The following is a 20,591-nucleotide window of genomic DNA, read 5'->3' on the forward strand; positions in this document are numbered from 1 at the left end:
TATAAGTGAGATCATATGATATTGTCGAAGTGCTTTTTACATGTATTAGCTCAGTAATGTTAAACCCAAATCAACCCCACACACACACACACAAAGAAAAAGCACAGGGAGTGTGCACCATCCTCATTGACAAGATGGGGAAAAGGTTCCGTAACTGGCTTGAGACCGCACAGCCAGTGGAGATTCCGGGTCCGGAGCCAGCCCGTCTGAGAGGGCGGGGCAGCGTTCTTCACCGCCAGCCACACTGCCGGTTAGCCCGGTTACTCATTCCGTCCTCAGAGCACCTGACACACAGGTGTCACTTCCCACCCACTCACTTGCTTTTCTCCCGTGAGATGAGGAGACTGATGCTCCTAAGCAATTTGCTAAGGCCCACGCAGGGAGCTGGTGGCAGCCCAGGCAGGGGTCTAAGGCCTGTGATGCACTGTTTTCGCTCCCCGGGCTTTGGTGCTGCGGTCCAAGCTCACCCCCTGCCGCAGAGCCTCCCACGCGGGTTCCGGTAGCGCGGGGCTCACCTGCGGCTCCGGGGGTCCCGGAGGAGCCCGACAGCGCCCCCTGGCGGCAGGTGGGCGCCGGCGCAGAGCACGGCCGGCCCGCGGCGCGGCGCGCTGATTGGCCGGCGCGGATTCGGGCAGCTTCCCGGGGTCGCCGCAGGCCGCGCCACCCAGCCTGCGCATGGGGACGCCGGAGCCCTCTCCGGGGGCTTCCTCTTACCTCCGGTTGTGTCCACGTTCTGCGTCCGCCAGGGTCCAGGATGACAATCCGACACCAAGGTCAGCAGTACAGGCCGAGGATGGCATTTCTGCGGAAGGTGAGCGCGGTTCCATCACCTGGGCCCGGGAGGGGCGCGGGGACCAACTCCGGGAAGTGCCGGCGGCGATGTGGGCAGGGGCGGGGGGCAGCCCTTGTGGTCTTAATAACCACAGGATCTCAGTTTCCAGGCTGCCTCTTGGTCCATGTAGGGCGGTGAGGAGCCCGTTACCAGAAGCTTCCTCCCCACTGGGGCCGTACTGTCCTGGGGGTGTTCTGCCCTCCATGCCCTTGCTCCCAGAGGCTCCCCGTAACCCCAGTGACCCACGGAGGTGGGGGGAACCTGCACACCTGCACAGGAATGCGCGGGGTATTGCCCTTCTTTCCCCGGCTCCCTTTCCAACCCCTACGGCCACTTCCGGGCCTCAGTCCTCCCACTGACACTACAGCGATAGGTTTGACAATTATCCCCATTTTACAGGTAAGGAAACTGAGGCGAGTAAGGACCAGTACTGGAAGAACGGTCGGTGCGATACAGTGAAGCTGGTCTCGCTACAATGCTAGGAACATAAAGTACAGAGTCTAGTGGGCAAGGGCTTCGGATTCTACTCCAGGAGCCAGGGACGCCCAGCAGAGGAAGACCCTTGAATCTAAGACTGAAGGATGCTGCATCGGGGCTTCTTCTGGGCCCAGAAGAGGCGGAAGGAAGACCCAGGCAGCGGGAGCAACGTGCGTCAGAGCAGAGGTGTGTGCGAGTCTGGTGTGTTTAAGGCAAGTTGTTCCTTGTTGCTGAGATTTTTATACACGGGGAGTGTGAGGTCAGACAGGCAGGCAAAGATACATGGTAAAAATCTCCTGTGCCTTTCAAAGGTGGTCTGATTTTTCCCAAAAGAAGCCACGGAGGAATTTGGAGCAGGCAAGCAATGTCAGATTCAAGTTCAAAAGACCACTCGGCTGTGAGCCAGAGCAATGGATGGGGTGACTTTTCCCTGAGCTTAGAGAGTTTGCTCAGCGTCCTCCGGTGTCCACTCCAAGTCCAGCTGCTTAGGAAATGACAGGCTTGTGACAGGACTGGGGGGAACGGTGCTGGTCAGAAGGGCCCTTCTTTCTCCTGTGGCTCACAGGCTGCCATCTCAGGCCCAGTGCCACCCCTACATGGTCGTGACCACCAGCCCCACGTCTGGTTTCTTTTTGCACAGCCTGGTGATGGGCGCGCACCACGGAGGGTCCTGGGCTTGTTTAAGATGTGGCAGAAAGAGGTGGAGCATCCAAAGCCAGGAGCTTCACCTGGTGGAGTTAGCTGATGACACACTGGTTCGAAGAATGTGGCCTCCGGCACCCGCAGGGCTCTGTTCCTGGTCCAGCCTGTCATTTCCTGTGTCCCGGCAGCCCTGACCATCTAGGGGGAGGTGGGAAAAAACTTGCTGCAGCCCTCTGAAAAGCTTTCCTCTTGATTTAGGGAAACAGGTGGTCCTCAGCGAGGACTGCAAGGAATAGGCATCATAATGAGGCTTGGGCTGATTTATTTATTTACTGATTGAAGTGTAGGTGATTTATAATGTTGTGTTAGTTTCAGGTGTACAGAACAGTGATACATACATATAACATATATGTGTATATATATATACACATATATATATACACGTGACCTTTCTCCGAGCCCCCCATCATCTCTGTGTTCTGTGTGCATCCCTCCTGCGGGTCTCCTTTCATCAGACAAAGGGAAGACCCCCTGGCCCTTTCCCAACACACAGACACACACACACAGACACATACCGAATTGACCCTGCTTTTTCAGATTCTTTTTCAGATTATTTTCCCTTACTCTACAAAATACTGAGTAGAGTTCCCTATGCTGTACAGTAGGTCCTTGTTGTTTATCTATTTTATATACAGTAGTTTGTATATGTTAATCCTAGACTCCTAATTTATCCTTCCCCCCCTTTCCCCTTTGGTAACCACAAGTTTGTTTTCTATGTCTGTGGGTCTATTTCTGTTTTGTAAATAAGTTCATTTGTATCTTTTTCTTTTTTTAAGATTCCACATATAAGCGATATCATATGATACTTGTGTTTCTCTTTCTGACTTACTTCACTTAGTATGATCATCTCTAGGTCCATCCATGTTGCTGAAAATGGCATTATTTCATTCGTTTTTATGGCTGAGTAATAGTCCATTGTATATACATATACATATGTATTTATGTACCACATCTTCTTTATCTGTTCCTATGTCGATGAGCATTTAGGTTGCGTCCATATCTTGGCTGTTGTGAATAGTGCTGCTATGGACATTGGTGTGCATGTATCTTTTCAAATTATAGTATAGGGTTAGGCTGATTTAGAATTGCTAGCATCATTTATACAATCTTCCCACAACAAGCATTTATTAAGCACCTACTATGTGTCAGACATCGTTAGATGCTGGATAACAAAGACAGTGGGGCTGTGGTCCCTGTCCTCAAGTGGCTTCTAGTCTAGTAGTGGGAGGTGGTCATGTACACCAACCCTATGGCACATCACAGGTGCAATGGCAAATGCCTGGAGGGTAGAGGAAGCGCCCTTGCAGGCATTCACTTTATCCTGGGTGGAGTGTCACAGAAGGGTTCTGGAAGATTTGGTGGTGGTTTAGCTGGAGCTCGGAGGACGTTCTTGAGGCCGATGGGGCGCCGGAAGAGGACCAGGACACAGGAGGAGGGACGTGCATAGAGCCGTGGATCTATTGCCTGTCTGTTGTTGACTGGAGCCCAATGACGATGGCCAACAGGCAGCTCTTTTTCTAGAGGGAGGCTCTGGAAGACTTGACAGTGGTTCTCAGTGGTTATCGGGGATGTAACAAAAGTTATATCGAGGCTGGATGCAGCTAGGAGGCCACATGGTGGGGGGCTTGGGCATTTGGGCTGTGGACGGCAGCACTGTAGTTGGGACACGAGCCCTTATGAGGAAAGAAAGATCACTATTCACAGCTTTGCGCAGCAAAGGACGTGATGAGTCCTGTTGGCAGGGAGCCCTCTCTGGTTTATGGGAGCACCGCTCGCTGAGATCTCGTGGAGAGTGACAGCCATGTAATGTGAGAAGAAACCATGAGTGTGGGCAGACGGATGTTGAAGCCATGGCTTCTGATACTTTTAGTGACTGGATTCCTTGAAACGCTTGATGTCATACCTCAGTGAGCTGGAATGTGAGAGTGGAGACGCTAGGCCTACTGTGGGGTCTGACAGGCCAATGATGACCTCTTGTTATAGCCGGGAAGCTGTGGTCTGGTCAACTCTGTGTGTGTGTGTGTGTGTGTCTGTCTGTCTGTGTGTTTGTGTGTTGGGAAAGGGCCAGGGGGTCTTCCCTGTGTCTGATGAAAGAAGACCCACAGGAGGGATGCACACAGAACACAGAGATGATCGGGGGCTCGGAGAAAGGCCACAGCAGCATCCTTTCTGAAGAGCTTTAAAATCAAGGCGGATTTTCTGTGGTTGGTGGACAGAGTTTCTGCTTAAGAAAAGGAGATGGCTGAGGTTGCCTCTCTGAGATCCTAGGGGTCAGTCGTATTTTTTTTTTGCACTTTACATTTATTATAACTTTTTAAAAGGGAACCACTTAAGTGAACTTACAGAGGAAAATTATTCTCTGCCCTAATGGGAAGACTCCTGTCTAAGTCCATTGGGGCTGCTATAACAAAATACCACAGCCTGGGTAGCTTCCAAACAACAGAAATTTATTTCTCTCTCTTCTGGAGCCTGGAGGTCTGAGATCAGGGTGCCAGCAAGCAGGGTTGGGCTCTGGTGAGGACCCTCTTCCTGGTCGCAGACTTCTGGCTGTGTTCTCACATGGTAGAAGGGGCGAGGGAGCTTCCGGGTCTCCTTTATACAGGCACTAATCCCACACATGAGGATTCCACCCTCGTCACCCCACCTTCTGTGGGAGATGATTGCTTTGGGGGTTAGGTTGAATCTGGGGGGTGACACAAACATTCAGACCATGGTAACTCCCTAAGAGCATACATGGTGCACACATGTTCCCCTCTTCCTGGCAAACCCTTTGTGCAAAGTGGGCCCTCCCGGCTGGAAAGAAATTTGTCTCTGTTGGGTTTTTGAAAATAGCTCTTGTTAATCCCCTTTGAAGGGTTTCAAATTCTTTGTAGATTGATTTTTTTCAACACAAAGGGAAAGGAATGAGCCTGCTGATTTTTTTTTTTTCATCAGAGGAGTTTACATTTCTAACTGGCAAAGCAGGTAAAGTGCCTAACTAGCTCCCCCAGATTCTCTACTAAGAAGCTGGTGGCTTCACCCAGCGAAGTACAGTATTTTCAGGAAAAGTTGTGTATAACTTGCAAAGCTGTGAGGGACAGGATGGAGCTCTAAGCGCTGTCATCAGAAATGAGCGTAACAGGTGTGTGTGTGTGTGTGTGTGTTGGGGAAGGAGTGACCCCTGCCGCCCCTCGGTCCCCGCCCGCTTCCGGGGGAAGCAGCCCTCCGGCCACCTCCTGGGGTGTCCCCGTGCCCCCTTCTCCGCTGGGAGCCGCTCGGTGTCCCCGTGGCCCGAGACGCCCCCAGACCCTGACCGTGCAGGAGGCCAAGCACTGCAGCTCCGAGTGGAGTGGAAATGCATCATTTCCGTTCCACAAGGATCCTGCGAGCTGAGAGCGTGTCTGTGCGGACGAGCTCACGGTGGGTCTTGCACGAGGACCCCTGGGTGCCCCGGGCCCCGGCCGGTCCCGCGGGCAGCTGAGGGGCCGGCGCTGGGCCCGGAGCGGCCGTGACCTTGCCCCTGATCTCGGCCGCTTCTCAGGATTGTGGTTCTGCTGCTGGTGCTGGTTTAGCAGCAGGTGGAAATAGGACAGCCCAGCCCTTCGCGCTGACCTAGGGTGTCGTGTGTCCCCCCACCCCGCCCTGGGGACGTGGGGGGCCTGCCAGCCACCGGGGTGGTGGGTGGAGTGTCTCCAGTTCAGGGCTCCCTGCATGACATTTCACCTCCAGCGCAGCCAGGTCAGTGTGCACCCACCCCGGCCTGGCCACATCGTGGGCTCCCTTCAAAGTCCACTCCCTCCAGGAAGCACCCCTGGACCATCCAGAGGATCTCCGCTCCCTCTGAGCTCCTGTGCAGGACCCGTACGCCCAGCTGCGACACGCTTTATCCTGTGCTGTGTGTGCATCTCTCCCTGTCTCCGTATTCTGCTGCCCTGGCTCCCAGAGGACGAGGATTATGTTGTTTATTTGTAGCAATCATACAGTTGGCTCCAGAGGAAGCATTCAGTTCAGTCGCTCTCTTTGGATTTGGTTGTCTGGCTGAGCTTTTCTCATGTAACCTTATTTGTTGACCCCTAAAGGGCATCATGTGACAATAACTTCTATCACTGCCACTCCCACCCCAGATGTCACTGTTCCTATGTTGCCTTAGAGATGATAAAGCTGTTCCACATTCAGTATTTTCATTTGATCTTCACAACTGCTTTTTTAAGTAGAGGAAGCGGGTAGTGCATTTTTTCTGCAGCGGATGAAAACCCTGAGGTCCAGAGAGGTTAGATGACAGGCCCAGGGTCACGGAGCTGACATAGAAGCTTCCGCGAGGCTGGGAAGACCACTGCCCCGTTCAGACCACGGGTACCTTCATGCCTGTAAAAGGGCTTTGTGAACTGAGGGTTTATACAAGGTGACATGGAATCGGATGAACTGCAGGAAAATCGCTAGAGTGAGACAGTGAGATGAGCAGTCTGTCTGGACGGCTTTGGGCCAGGTGGGCAGGAGTCAGGGCGTTGGTCGCATTTGGGGGCCCCCGGTGGACGTGTAGCAGCAGGAGGTAGAGGTGTGAGGGGGGGCGGGAAGGGAGACCCGAGTTCCGAGGGCGGTCGTCTGCACACACGCTGACACCTCCAGCCCCGTCCCTCTGCTTCTGCTCTGCCCTCCCCCTGGCTGCCCCTCTGCCCTCCTCCTCCCCCGGAGCTGGGGGCACTGTCTCCAGTCGTCCCCTAGGCATTCTGAAGCCGATCCAGCAGCACAGCACACACGGAAATCTTCCTCTTCCAAAACAGGCTGCTGCTTTTTTTTTTTTTTAATTGTGGTACGCGGGCCTCTCACTGTTGTAGCCTCTCCCTTGCGGAGCACAGGCTCCGGACGCGCAGGCTCAGTGGCCATGGCTCACGGGCCCAGCCACTCCGCGGCATGCGGGATCTTCCCGGACTGGGGCACGAACCCGTGTCCCCTGCATCGGCAGGCGGACTCTCAACCACTGCGCCACCAGGGAAGTCCCAGGCTCCTGCTTTTGTGCTTCCTGCGCTGGAGCCTGGACACCTTGCAGTCAGGTTCTCTTCCCTCCCCAAGGCGAATCCAGTCTCCAGGGAGTAGCATCCCCCCAGTCTCCATCCTCCCAGTCCTTGGGCTGCCGCCTGAACTATCGCACTCACCCGCTCTCTGGGCTCCCACCTCTGCGTGCCCCCCTTTTTGTTGCCTTCTGTGATCTTGTGAATCAAGGCAAACTATGACGTTCCTCCCCGACAGCTTCCACGTGCCCATTGTCATGGGCTGAATTGTGTCCCCCAGCTTCACGTGTCGAAGCCCTAACCCCCAGCTTCTCAGACTGTGACTGTATTCCGAGACTGTCTTAGTCAATTCAGGATAGCTACGTGCTGGGCGGCTTAAATGACAGAAATCTATTTTCTCGCCGTTCTGGAAGTTCAAGATCAAGGGGCCAGCAAGGTGGGTCTCATTCTGAGGCATCTCTCTTTGGCTTGTAGGCAGCTGCCACCTCTCTGTGAGTTCCCAGAGAGAGAAAGTTCCCAGAGAGCAAGCTCGCTGGTCTCTGTCCTCATGAGCTCTAATCCTACCAGATCCAGGCCCCATCCTTATGACCTCATTTCACGTTAATAACTTCTGAGAGGCTCCACCTCCAAATACAGTCACACCGGGTGTTAGGGCTTCAATATATGAATTTGGGGAAGATGCCAGCATTCAGTCTGTAACAGAGGTAAAGCCTTTAAAGAGGTGATTAAGGTCAAGTGATGCCACTCATTTGGGCCCTAATCCAATTTGTCTGGTGTCCTAATGAGAGGAGATTAAGACACACGGAGAGACACCAGGGGCCCGTGGGCAGAGGGATGGCCGTCTGCAAGCCAAGGAGAGAGGCCTCAGGAGAAAACAACATTGCTGGTACCCCGACCTCAGACTTTCCGGCCTCCAGAACTGTGAGAACATACATTTCTGAAGTTTAAGCCCCACAGTCTGTGGTATTTTGTTACGGCAGCCCGAGCAAACTAATACACCTATGAAATGATCATCAAGGCCTATTGGGTCCTAGGTCTCTTTGCTCTTATGTTGCATACCATGCATTTTTATCCTCTCATACCTTTGCACATGTTCGCTCCTCAGTCTGGAACGCCCCTTTTCTCAGTGGCAGAGGCAAAAAATTCTCACCCTATATCCCATGTGCTGTCTTAGAACCAACAGGCTACAAGCAGTAGTGATACGTGTGGTTTCCAGGCTGAAAGCATTGAAAGGCAGGTGCAAATTCTCCACTTTTTTTTTTTTTAAATTATTATTTATTTATTTATTTATGGCTGTGTTGGGTCTTCGTTTCTGTGTGAGGGCTTTCTCTAGTTGTGGCAAGTGGGGGCCACTCCTCATCGCGGTGCGCGGGCCTCTCACTATCACGGCCTCTCTTGTTGCAGAGCACAGGCTCCAGACGCGCAGGCTCAGTAATTGTGGCTCACGGGGCCAGCTGCTCCGTGGCATGTGGGATCTTCCCAGACCAGGACTCGAACCCATGTGCCCTGCATTGGCAGGGTGACTCTCAACCACTGCGCCACCAGGGAAGCCCAAATTCTCCACTTTTGGTGTCTTCCCTGCACAGCGCTCGTGAAGGCATGTGGACCATAGATGGTAACAGCCTGCATCCCTGAGTCATGGCATTGAGGGAGTGCCCTGGACATTGCCAGGACAATGAATTAGCATTTGCATAAGAGAAACAAATCTTTGTTGTGTTTAACCTTTGTTACTGCAGCATAACCCAGTCTGTCCTGACTAACACACTTTCTCTGCTGTTTAAAATTGTCATCTTCTAAGTTCCAGTTTAAATGCTGCTTCTTTCTTTAAAGCTCTTCTAAACCAACCTACCCCCAGTCAAATTAATCTCTTTCCTTTACACTTTCACAGCATGTGTAACATGTCAATTTGACACTTAAAGCTTAGTATTATGCTTAGTGATCCATACATAGAGTTAGTGACACAGAATGAATAAGACTATGAATTCGGGAACCAGACTGACTGCGTTCATATCTCAGCCCTGCCATGTATCAGCAGTGGGACCTTTGATGAGTTACTTAATCTTCCAGGACCTTGATTCATGTTTGTTTTTCTAGGACCTGCCAGAGCACCTGGTACAATAATTAATTGTTCAATAGTACCGGCTTGCTAGCCTCCTTCTGTTTTGTCTTGCAGATTGAAGCATCAGTAAAAGACATGCAGAACCAGAGATGGGGGTCAAAATGCAAAGCCAGAGGGTCCTGTAATCAGGAGTCCTTGTGACTTAACAGGTAATACAGCCTGTAGTTCAGGCCAGGCCAGGCCTGGAACAGACTGCAGTTTTCTCCTACAAATTAACTCAGACTGGAGGGGTAGGACTCAGAGGGAGGAAGGAAAGATGCATCTGATCTTACTTCTTGAAACCACTTTCCCTGATGTCATCATTTTTAGGTGTGCACCAACATGGTTAATGATTTTTTTTTCTACTAATGTGATGACTTACCTTGATTGACTTTAGAATATTGCATCACTTGCATTCCTGAAATAAACCCTAGCTGGATGCTTGATTTTATTTGCTAGTAATTTATTTAGGATTTTGCATCTAATATTCACAAGTGAGGTTTTTTCCCTCTCCTGACACCAACCAGTTCTCTAATTCTCTGACACCAACTGGGTGTCTAACAATTCAACTCAATTTTGACACTGTCGACTGAAAGGAAAAAACGCACAACCTAAAAGTTGTGAGTTATGTTTTATTCTGGGACCTTACTGAGGACTATGGCCTGGGAGACAGCCTCTCACATAGCTCTGGAGAACATTCCAAAGAGGCAAGGAAGGAGTCAGGATATAGAGGAGTTTTTGCTGAAAAAAAATTGTGTAGTCGAAAGTCAAAAGATTACTGCTAATCACAAAAAACAGACACGTCAAGTAAGTGATTTTAGTCCTTTTCTGTGTATGGGAAGATGCAAGGGTCTGAGCTCATCGAAATTCCTTAGATCTGCATCTTAACCCTCTGGGGCCAGTAGCCTGTTTTTCTGCATCCAGCGTTCCCCTCAGGGCAAACCACCGGGGTGGCGTGGCCGAAGTGGCCGCAGTCGCTGATGACTTGGCCCTGGGCACCATTCTTTGCCTGCTGAAATGGCCGGCCACTTTTTTTGGTCTGAAATACTAACTACCTGGAGTTAGGTGTAGGGGGCTCAGTCCCACAAGAACACCCCCACTTCAGACACCAGTCCCAAGGCTCAGGTCGCCAGTGCTTCTGACCAACTGGCTGTAAACTGGGGGCTTCCACATACCTGCCCCCCACCCCACCCACCAAGTTTAGATATTTCGTTAAACGACTCAGGGAACTCAGGGAAGTGCTTTACTTACTGCTACCGGTTTATTGTAAATGACAGGGTTCTGTAATAGGCAAATGGAAGAGAGGCATAGAGCAAGATACGGGGGTGAGGGCATGCTTGGAGCCTCCATGCTGTCTCCAGGCAAGTCACCCTGCTGGTGCCTTGATGTGCTCACCAACCCAGAAGCACTATGAACCCTGCCGTTTAGGAGTTTTTATGGCGGTTTCATTATGTAGACATGATCGATTGACTCATTGGCCGGCGGTGATTAGCTCAATCTCCATCCCTCTTCCCTCCCTACAGTTTAGGGGTCTGGGCTGGAAGTTTCAATCCTCTAATCAGGCCTCTCTTTCTGGTGACCAGCCCGAAGGGCCTCCAGGCACCAGCCACCTCATCAGCATACAAGAGACACTTGTGTTACCCTGAGATTCCAAGGGGTTCAGAGCTGTGTGCCAGGAACCTGGACAAAGGCCAAATATTCATTTTTATTATATCACAACGTGAGTGACTGGCCAGTGATTTTTCCTTCTTGTAAGATTCTAGTCCAATTTTCTATCAAGGTTATGTTGGCCACATAAAGAGTTGGGAAGTATACTCTGCTTTTCTATTCTCGGGAAGAGTTTGTGCAAGATTCGTGTTATTTAAATATTTGCAAGAATTAACTGGTGAAGCCAGATACGCTTGGAGTTTTCTTTGTGGGAAGTTCTTGAATAACTTCAATTTATTTATTAGATATTAGATATTAAAATTTTCATTTTCTTCAGTGGGCTTTGGAAAGCTGCATTTTTCAAGAAAATTTCCCATTTCATCTGAAATTTCAAAATTTTAGTGTGAAGTTTAAAAAGTAATATGTTTATTAATCCTTTTGATGTCTGTAGGCTCTGTAGTGACATTCTTTTTCATTTCTAATACTGGGCATTTGTTTTGTTTTTGTAGGACAGTATTGTTAGGAGTTTACCATTTAAAGATATTTTCAAAGAGCCAACTTTTGATTTTCTCTGTTGTATATTTGTGTTCTACTTCACTGTTTATCATTTTTCTCATTTACTTCCTTCTATTTTCCTTATATTTAACTTGCTGTTCTTTTAATACATTCTTGAAATAGAAGAATAAATCACTGATTTTCAGCCTACCATTTTTCTAATGTGTACATTTTTTTTGATGTCTTTCTTCCATTGAATTCTTTTTTTTTTTTAATATTTATTTGGTTGCACTGGGTCTTAGTTGCAGCTCGTGGGCTCCTTAGTTGTGGCATGTGAACTCTTAGTTGCGGCATGCACGTGAGATCTAGTTCCCTGGCCAGGGATGGAACCTGGGCCCCCTACATTGGGAGCGCGGAGTCTTATCCACTGCGCCACCAGGGAAGTCCCTCTAATGTGTACATTTTTAAGGTTATAAGTTTCTCTCTGTGCCCTGCATTAGCTGAATCCTGTGAGTTTTTATATGTTATGTCTTTATTATCATTCAATTAAAAATATTTTCTAATATCTGGGGGTTTTCTTTAGTTTATGAATTATTTAGGAATATATTTTTAAATTTCCAGACAATGCATATAATCTTTTTTTTTACTGATTTCTAAGCTTAATTCCACTGTGGTCAAATAACATTCTCTGGGGCTTCCCTGGTGGCGCAGTGGTTGAGAGTCCGCCTGCCGATGCAGGGGACATGGGTTCGTGCCCCGGTCCGGGAGGATCCCACATGCCGCAAAGCGGCTGGGCCCGTGAGCCATGGCCGCTAAGCCTGCGCATCCGGAACCTGTGCTCCGCAACGGGAGAGGCCACAACAGTGAGAGGACTGCGAACTGCAAAAAAAAAAAAAAAAAAAAAAAAAAATTCTCTGAATGATTTCAATGTTTTGAAATTGGTTGAGGCTTTCTTTATAATCCACTATATGGTCAATTCTGGTATATGTTTCACTTACACTTAAAAATGTAAATTCTGTCATTGTTGAGTACAGAATTCTACGTATAGCCACCAGGTCAAGTTTGTTAATTGTGTGTTTTATCTTCTATATCCTGATTGGTCTTTTATCTGCTGGTTGTATAAGCTATTGAGGAAAGTGTGTTAGTTTTTCGCTATGATTGTGGATTTGTCTCTTTCTTCTTTAATTTTTGCTGTATGTATTTTGAAGTTATGTCATTGACTATGTACAGATTTGTGACTTGTTATCTTCTTGTTGGATTGACCCATTATGATATTTCTTTAGTTCTAGTAATGCTTCTTGCCTTAAAGTCTTATTTGATACTGATACAGATACACTTGATTTCTTTTTGCTAGGGTTTGTGTAATCTATCTTTTCCCATCCTTCTACTTTAATCATTCTGTCTCTGTATATTTAAAGTGTCTCTCTTAGAAGTTACATGTTTTGTTTTCTTTATCACATCTGACAATCTTAGTCTTTTTCTTGTATTATTTAGTCCGTTTACATATAAAGCAACTGCTGATATAGTTGGATTTATTCCTACTTTCTATTTTTTTTTCTATTTGGCTAATCTGTTTTATGTTCCATTTTTCTTTTTTCTTGCCTTCTTGTGGATTAATAAAATATTATCTCTTACTCTATTCCCCACCCCAAACTTGTAGGTTATACATTCTGTTATTATACATTATTTTCTTTTAGTTGTTATCCTAGAGATTAGACAATATGTACTCTTGTCTTATTTCTGTCTAATACAATTTATTACTTTTACCAGTTTCCCAGTACTGCTAGGACCTTAGACAACTTTAGCTTTCCTAAAAGTTTATCCCTTTCCTCTTTTTGTGTTGTTTCATACATTTTTAGTTCTACACATAAATTTATCTCCATGAGACATGATAATTGTTAGGTTGACATTTAATATTTATTACTAATTCCCCATATTTTTATCCTTTCTGGTATTTTTCATTCCTTCCTGCATTTCCATGTTTCTGACTAGGATGATTCTTTTTTTTTTTTTAATGATTTTATTTATTTTTGGCTGTGTTGGGTCTTTGTTGCTACGTGTGGGCTTTCTCTAGTTGTGGTGAACAGGGGCTACTCTTTGTTGCGGTGCATGGGCTTCTTATTGTGGTGGCTTCTCTTGTTGCGGAGCACGGGCTCTAGGCACGCAGGCTCAGTAGTTGCAGCACACGGGCTCAATAGTTGTGGTGCATGGGCTTAGTTGCTCCACAGCAGGTGGGATCTTCCCAGACCAGGGATCGAACATGTGTCCCCTGTGTTGGTAGGCGGATTCTTAACCACTGCGCCAGCAGGGAAGTCCCAAGGATGATTCATTGATTCATTTTCATTCTGCAGACCTATTGACAATGAATTCTCTCTTTCCTGTTGTGACCAGGAAATTATTTTTAAAATCTTTGCTGGTTGTTCTATGAAATTAATTAGCAGAAAAGTTATATTTGGCCTTTCTCTTATGCCCCTTTCCTATTCAGACCATTCTCAATCATAAAATTGGGGAACACTGTAATGCCTCTTATGGGGTGAAGGTCAAGGGCCTGAAAAACATCAATTTAGAGTATATCAATAGATTGAAGGTGAGGGAGAACTAAGTAAAACGCATTTTGATTAGCATGTTATATGTACGTATATTTTAATCGAAATAAAATGTTCACTTAGAAAAGACAACATATACAGATCTTTCGAACATGTTTTCACAACCATGATTTTCACCAACAGAATGTGGTGCATATACTTTAAATCATTAAATTCTGTTTAAAGAAGCAGAATTTTGCATCGCAGGCACACGTTACTCACTGTTCAAGCAGATGGCTTCCTGAAGAAACCTGTGTGACTTTGCACTATGTGGCCCTCTCCATCAGACCTCCCTGACTGCCCCAGCTGTGATCTTTCTTCTTGTCAAGGTGCCCTCCACAATCCAGTTCACCTGTGCTTCAGGCAGACAGAGACAGGGTCTCCCAAGCAGGCTTCTGGCTTTCTCTGCCCCCAGGGAGGAAAGTCTCTGTGTGACCACACAGTAGCCTATCTTTCTGCCCCAGGTGCAACTTCATGGAGGTCCAGCTGGATGGGGGCTGTAAACAGAAAAGATTGAACCAAGTCAATTGCATTGTACTCCAGATCAAGAAAGAATATGGGAAAGCATCTCTGAAAGAGATGTTCAAAGAGACAAAATGGCTTATCTTGTCTCTAGCACCATGGATGAGAGTGCTTTTACCCAGGAAAATGATCTAGCTAACCTGACAGGTACACCTGTAGGGTGAAGACACCCAATGCCATTAAACTTGGGTATCATTCTTGTTCTGATTCCATGCCATGTGTCTCCTATATGATATACCCATAGTATATGAATCTGGACTCCCATGTAGATCTTCTTTCAAGAAGGAACACACTGTTGGTGAATAAAGTTTGCCAGCTGCCTGATAGTTATATTTTTCACTAGAAATGAATTACCTTACACTCCGGGTTTATACATTGGTCCCTTTTGAGTTTGGTTAGCGTTAGTGTGTCCTCTGGAGCCTGGTTATCTCTGTGCGAACGGTGTAGGTTTCTGGCCCAACAGGATGGAGGACCAGACACTGGAACAAGGACACTGTAACGTCTTGTTACTGTCATCCTTAGGCAGGTCCTGCTTGAAAGTGCAAGTTTAGTAACACACTGGTAAGTCACTTCAAAGCTCCCCTTGATAAGAGGTTTGCACCAAACACATGAAATTGCCTTAAGAGCTTCTATTGTTACTTCAGCAGCTAAGTCATCGTGAATAAAGCTGAAGACAGTCCGTGTACTAAATTTTATTCTATAATGTTAGGGCAAGTTTCGAGCGAATGTCCCTTCATATATACATACAACATACTTAAGCGTTTCTTAGCTACATTCTATTTATAGCAGGAAATGTTAATCATGTTTTACTAAAGTAGGTCCTTGAACAAATGTCCAAGGTTTGTCATTCAGAAGCCCTGAGTTGTAGAATTTCCACTTGGAACGATCTGTGTTTTTCAAAGTAATTATTCCTATTGCTTTATGAATAATATGCTGATAATACGCTGATAATACTGGCGCAGTGATGTTAAGATGTTATTTACTGTCCATGATGTACAAAGGAGGAAGGGTGAGGAAGGTTCACTTCCTTTTCCAAATGTTAACAGCTTGTAGTACTTCATTATTTATGGACCAATTTCTCCAATGTCTGTAAAACTGAAACTATCCTTACTGAAATCCAGTCAGGTGGTTTTCAAAAAGTAGTTCTGAAATGTCTTTTGAGAAGTGAGAGTGACTGTTGCACAGGTCTGTGCTCACGTGAATGATTTCTTTATGTCAGCGTCTCCCAAAAATGCGTTCTGGTCAAAACCGCGTTGGGGAGCTATTAATAGGGTGTTACTCAAGTTTCTGTGGTCAAATGCTTGAGAAACACCCGGCTAAACAGAGTTAGGTGAGTTCCATTACTGCAAAGCTTCTCAGAACAATTTAATATTCTGTCAGTAACTGTGGCAAGAGACCGCAGTTCAAATCCCAATCTTGTCCATCTTTTATTTTCCCCTCAGGAACACACTGCAGTCAAAGTTTCTTTCTATGAAACATTCCTCCAACACAATCTTATAGTGTCAGAGAAGGTAAATCCGGTTCACTAAAGAATATATGCCACAGTACAATCACACACAGTAGGACAGGATCACACACAGTAGTATAAGATGATACACAGTAGGACAGGATTCCACAGTAGGACAGGATGGCCGGTACCATCCTCACTTTAAAATCGAGGACACGGAAGTACAAAAGTCTAGGCAGTCAGCACCTGTAGCGAGCGCGGTACTGAAGAGGAAGAACCGCGGCCAGTGCTCCGCAGGGATCTAATCGCCAGGCCCACTTCCGGGCGAGAGCTCAGTTCTGAGCCTCACCCTCCCCGCCCCCCGCCCGGGGGAGGCCGTGCCGATCTTCCGGGCCGCCTTGTCCCCCGGCGCCCCGCTCCTTCCAGGGCGCAGGGCCTCGTCTTGCGCCCCAAGTCCTCCCTCCGCATCTGCACACGACAAAACACGAAGACACACTTGTTTGTTTTAGCTACTTGACTGTTTTTCACACAGGCAGCCGGTCGTTCTCTCAGATACACCAAGACAAGCCTAAATCACGTATTTTTAGGGCGGGTTTCACCACGGCTCGAGGAGTTATAACGAGGAAACAAGTCCACAGCGCTGGGGGTTCAGGGGCCGACCCCGACCCCCCACTTCGGGGAAGGGGCCCCAAACTTCCAGGGTCCGCACCCGCCACCAGCTCCCCGTAGCAGACCCACACACAGCAGGCGCCAGGGCCCGGAGGGGCGGGGCCGGACATGGCTGCCGGCGGAAGTCCGCCTCCGGGAGCCCGCGTTTCCTCCCTAGGACTTTGGAGGTGTCCGCGCCTCTATGGTCTGGGCCGGGCCCGGCCCCTCTGCGGGAAGGGACGGGGACCGCGGAACCTTTCCCTGCCCTTTCGTGTCTGTGCGCACCTGGCAGCAGTGCTAGCAGAGCGGCGGAAATTCCCCGCATCACGATGTTTAAAAATGGAGATGCAGGAACACAGTAGGGCACCCCCAAACTCCCTATCAGTTTTCTAGCCGGTTTTTACCAGTGCAGGCGGACATCCGTTTTTTAATGACGTAAAGTCTAGCTTTTATGCAATCACACAGCTGAAATGACGCTAAATAATTTTTTTTTAAAACGGATTTACACTGAAGTGCCTTTTGAACGTGAACCCCAGCCTGGGTGCTGGACCTGCGGCTTTTGTTTTTTTCTCCCAAACGCAGCCCTCTTCACCCCTAAAACGGCAAGGATGAACGGGCACACCTGTCCTTCCCTCCGACTGGGCCCCTTCTGGCTCACCTGTGGATTCAGAGCGTCACGTTAACAACTTTGAGATAGTACCCTCTTATATGGATTTTCTGATCTAAAAAGGGAAAACTATGCACGTGCAAATACAGAATCTAGAAAAATTAGAATTGTCTAGGTATAAGAAACGTAGTAGCACCCAACACAAACAAGGGCATGGTGAAATTAGTTCATTCTGGGCAAATGGAATGTAAATATGCAATCCTGCTGAAAAACTACTTGGCGCTCTGTGTCAGAAGCCATTGAAGAAAAACTACTTGGCGCTCTGTGTCAGAAGCCATTGAAGAAGTAAGTTCAGACCCTGACACGTGAGATAACCATCTGTGGAAAGCTCATCCCAGACCAACAACCCGAGAGAGAGGAAAAGCTGCATTTCTGAAGTGACTCTACCATGGACAGCTGTTGATTTTGCTTGCCGAGCACCCAGTTTTCTCTCTTTCTGGTTTTAACACCATGATTTTTCTGTGGGAAACCAGCTAGCTCTCAGTTCACGACTGAGGCGGGCACAGGACACAGTTCCTGGCCGATCCGAGGACCCTGGCATTGCATGGAGGTGAGGTGTGAAGTCAGAGGCCAGGCTGCCTGGGTCCCAGCCCTGGCTCTGCTCTTAATAGGGGCAAAAACTTCAGCTTGTTATTTTTATTCTTTACTCATTTAAACATTTTTTTAAATTTTATATTGGAGTAGAGTTGACTTACAAGTGATTCATATGTTTACATCTATTCTTTTTCAGATTATTTTCCCATATAGGTTATTACAGAGTATTGAGTAGTGTTCCCTGTGCTATACTGTAGGTCCTTGTTGCTTATCTATTTTATATACAGTAGTGTGTGGGTGTTAATCCCAATCTCCTAATTTATCTCCCTCCCAACCTTTCCCCTCTCTTTACTCATTTGTTGACTGGGGGTCTTAATAATAGACAACTACTCCTAGGTTGTTGCGAGCCCTCAGTGAATGAGCAGGTACACTAAGGCCTGTTATGTGAAACCATTATGATTTCATCTGAGCAGGCTCTTACCACCTTTCTGTTCTTTCCTTTTCTTTTTTGCCTTCCACATACTCCCACACCATCCACTGCACTATCCCAGAATTATATTTTATGTCTTTCTTTTCTACTGGAGACATCTTCAAGGCAGGACTGTGTCTTAGTCACCTTTATACCACGGGTGCTTAACATGGTTCCCAGCCCAGAAACGGTGCTCCGTCAAGGTTTGTTGAACAAAACTGAATACTCCCTGACACAGAGTAGAGAACGCTGGAACAATGAATGAAAATGTCATGAATCCTAGAGGAGACACAAAAGGGAAATGGCAAAAACCACATGAAACTAGAACAATTTTCTTAACAAAAATGGTGTGATCCCTGGAGATTGCAGACTCCGTTTCTTCCTGGCCCTGGACTTGTTCTCTTATGGTGGGCAGGTGAGTTCCAGCAATAGACTGGTACCCAAGACTGACTTTCTGAATTCCTGCTTCTTTTTTCTGCCTTAGAACCTATTTCTTCCCTTGGGGACTGGCAGGCGAAATAACCACCGCCTTCAAGGAAATCAAATCTACCCGCAACATATCAGATACTGCCCTGCAAGCCCAACGTTCATGTGCAAAACTTCACACATACGATGCAGAGTGAAGAGTGGGCTTAAAAGGGCAGGCTTCCTTAAGTGCATGGAAGAGGTGGATCGGGGCAGCCAGAAAACCCTTTCTAAGGGGTGATTGCCCAGCCTCTGAAGGTGATATTGGTTGAGTGATACCAGCCATACAAGACTCCCTTGGAGCCACACCCATCTGAGACTCAATAATTCTCAGAGTCGGAAGAGATGCAACCATTGAGTGTAGTGTAGGTCTTGTCTACAACATCCTAGACCATGGCCTCTTAAGCTGCGAATATTACAATGACTCCCAGTTCCCTGGTCCATGAGATCACCTCTGAAGTTTCTGGAACAGTTCTAGTTGCTACAAAATTTTCTGCTCAGTCTTTATGTAACGATGCTCCAGCTCAGGTTTTGCTAATCCTTAGCAGTTTTTGCTGCTGCAAAATGAATCCAACAGATACAGAAGGACCTTCACCTCCCGTCCAGTGATTCTGTGGTCACTGATGTCACATTAACAGGAGTATTTACACCTCAGAAATTGGCAGTGCCACAATCAGATCTACACCCCGCCAGAACCAAAACCAAAACCCAGAGACCGCTGCTCACAAGCTGCTGGCTGACCTTATTCTTGGTGAAACTCATCGATTAGCAGGGGATGTAAGATGAACACCAATGATGTCCCACCCAAATTTGTGCGTGGAAAAATGCCACGGGGATGGCACGAACTCAGTGGTGAAGGAATGGGGAGGAGGGAGGTGTCAGCAGAACACCTGGTGGGAAAGACCTGGGGGGCGAAAATCCACCACAGGCTGGTGAAAAAGCAGACTTCAAGGCTGGCGAGAGAAAGAAACTCCATGTCGAGGGGTAGTGACACTACAGGAGACAGTTTAGATCGGGCCAGAGTGGGAGAGAATGAATTTTATTAGGGAGGTGATGGGGAGCCGCTGAAGATTTTTGAGAAAGAGAGGGGGCCTTATAATAGCAAAACCTGGGGAAAATGATTTCTCTGAGCTTGCACTTTAAAAACTTGAGGTATAATTTCCATACCATTACAATTCACTGTTTTCAAGTGTACAGTTCAGTCCTTTTAGTCTATTCAAAAGGTCACGCAACCATCACCACTGTCTAATTCCAGAACATTTTCATTATCCCCAAGAAGAAACTCCATACTCATTAGCAGTCACTCCTTCCTCCCCTAAAGTTTTGCACTTTTTACAAAACACCAAATATGGTTGTCTGTAAAGTGACTTGAGTTTGAACCCAGGAGGGCTGTGTACCAAACATAAAGAGGGAAAGGGAAAGAGCAGAACTGGCTTTTCCAAGGTTCAGGTGATGTAACCGGACATTGTCTATCTATCTATCTATCTATCTATCTATCTATCTATCTATCTATAATCTATCTACCTACCTACCTAGAAAGAGAAGAGAGAGAGAAGAGAGAGAAAGCAATATTAGACCCACACGTGGGAGCAAAGAGCATGGGTGAAGTTGATCTTCAAATGCAGCATCTGGGTGACGTGGAAGCAATGGATGTCAGAAGAAAATTCTTTTTTTTTTTTTACATCTTTATTGGAGTCTAATTGCTTTACAATGGTGTGTTAGTTTCTGCTTTATAACAAAGTGAATCAGTTATACATATACATATGTTCCCATATCTCTTTCAGAGAAACTTCCCTAGTAACGAACTATAGAAATGATCCCTGAAAGTATAGTCTTAGAAGAAAATTCTTTCATGGGCTAATATTTTTATTTCCTTGGCATCTCCTGTAGCATCATCTTCCTGTACCCTTCCAGACATTGCTGTTCCTGGGGAAACCAAGGGAAAGAGCAGAATGTGCAGGAACTTTGGAAAATCCCTTGCTTTGGAAAGCCCTAAGAAAGACACCTGCTCTCCG

At 47.2% G+C, this 20,591-nt stretch overlaps 1 protein-coding gene across 1 annotated transcript in view; it reads left to right on the forward strand.

Moving 5' to 3' along the window:
* Nucleotides 1-725: 725 nt before the first annotated feature.
* The window catches only part of LOC309793371 (regulator of G-protein signaling 9-like), a gene marked incomplete at its 3' end in the record, with an annotated part of 59,418 nt that continues 39,552 nt past the window's right edge, over nt 726-20,591 (forward strand). The window contains exons 1-2 of the mRNA XM_082603844.1: nt 726-811; nt 1,232-1,495. The remainder of the gene's footprint in view (nt 812-1,231; nt 1,496-20,591) is intronic.

The sequence above is a fragment of the Mesoplodon mirus genome (genome assembly GCF_964341445.2).
Source record: "Mesoplodon mirus genome assembly, chromosome: 18".
NCBI lineage: Eukaryota > Metazoa > Chordata > Mammalia > Artiodactyla > Ziphiidae > Mesoplodon > Mesoplodon mirus.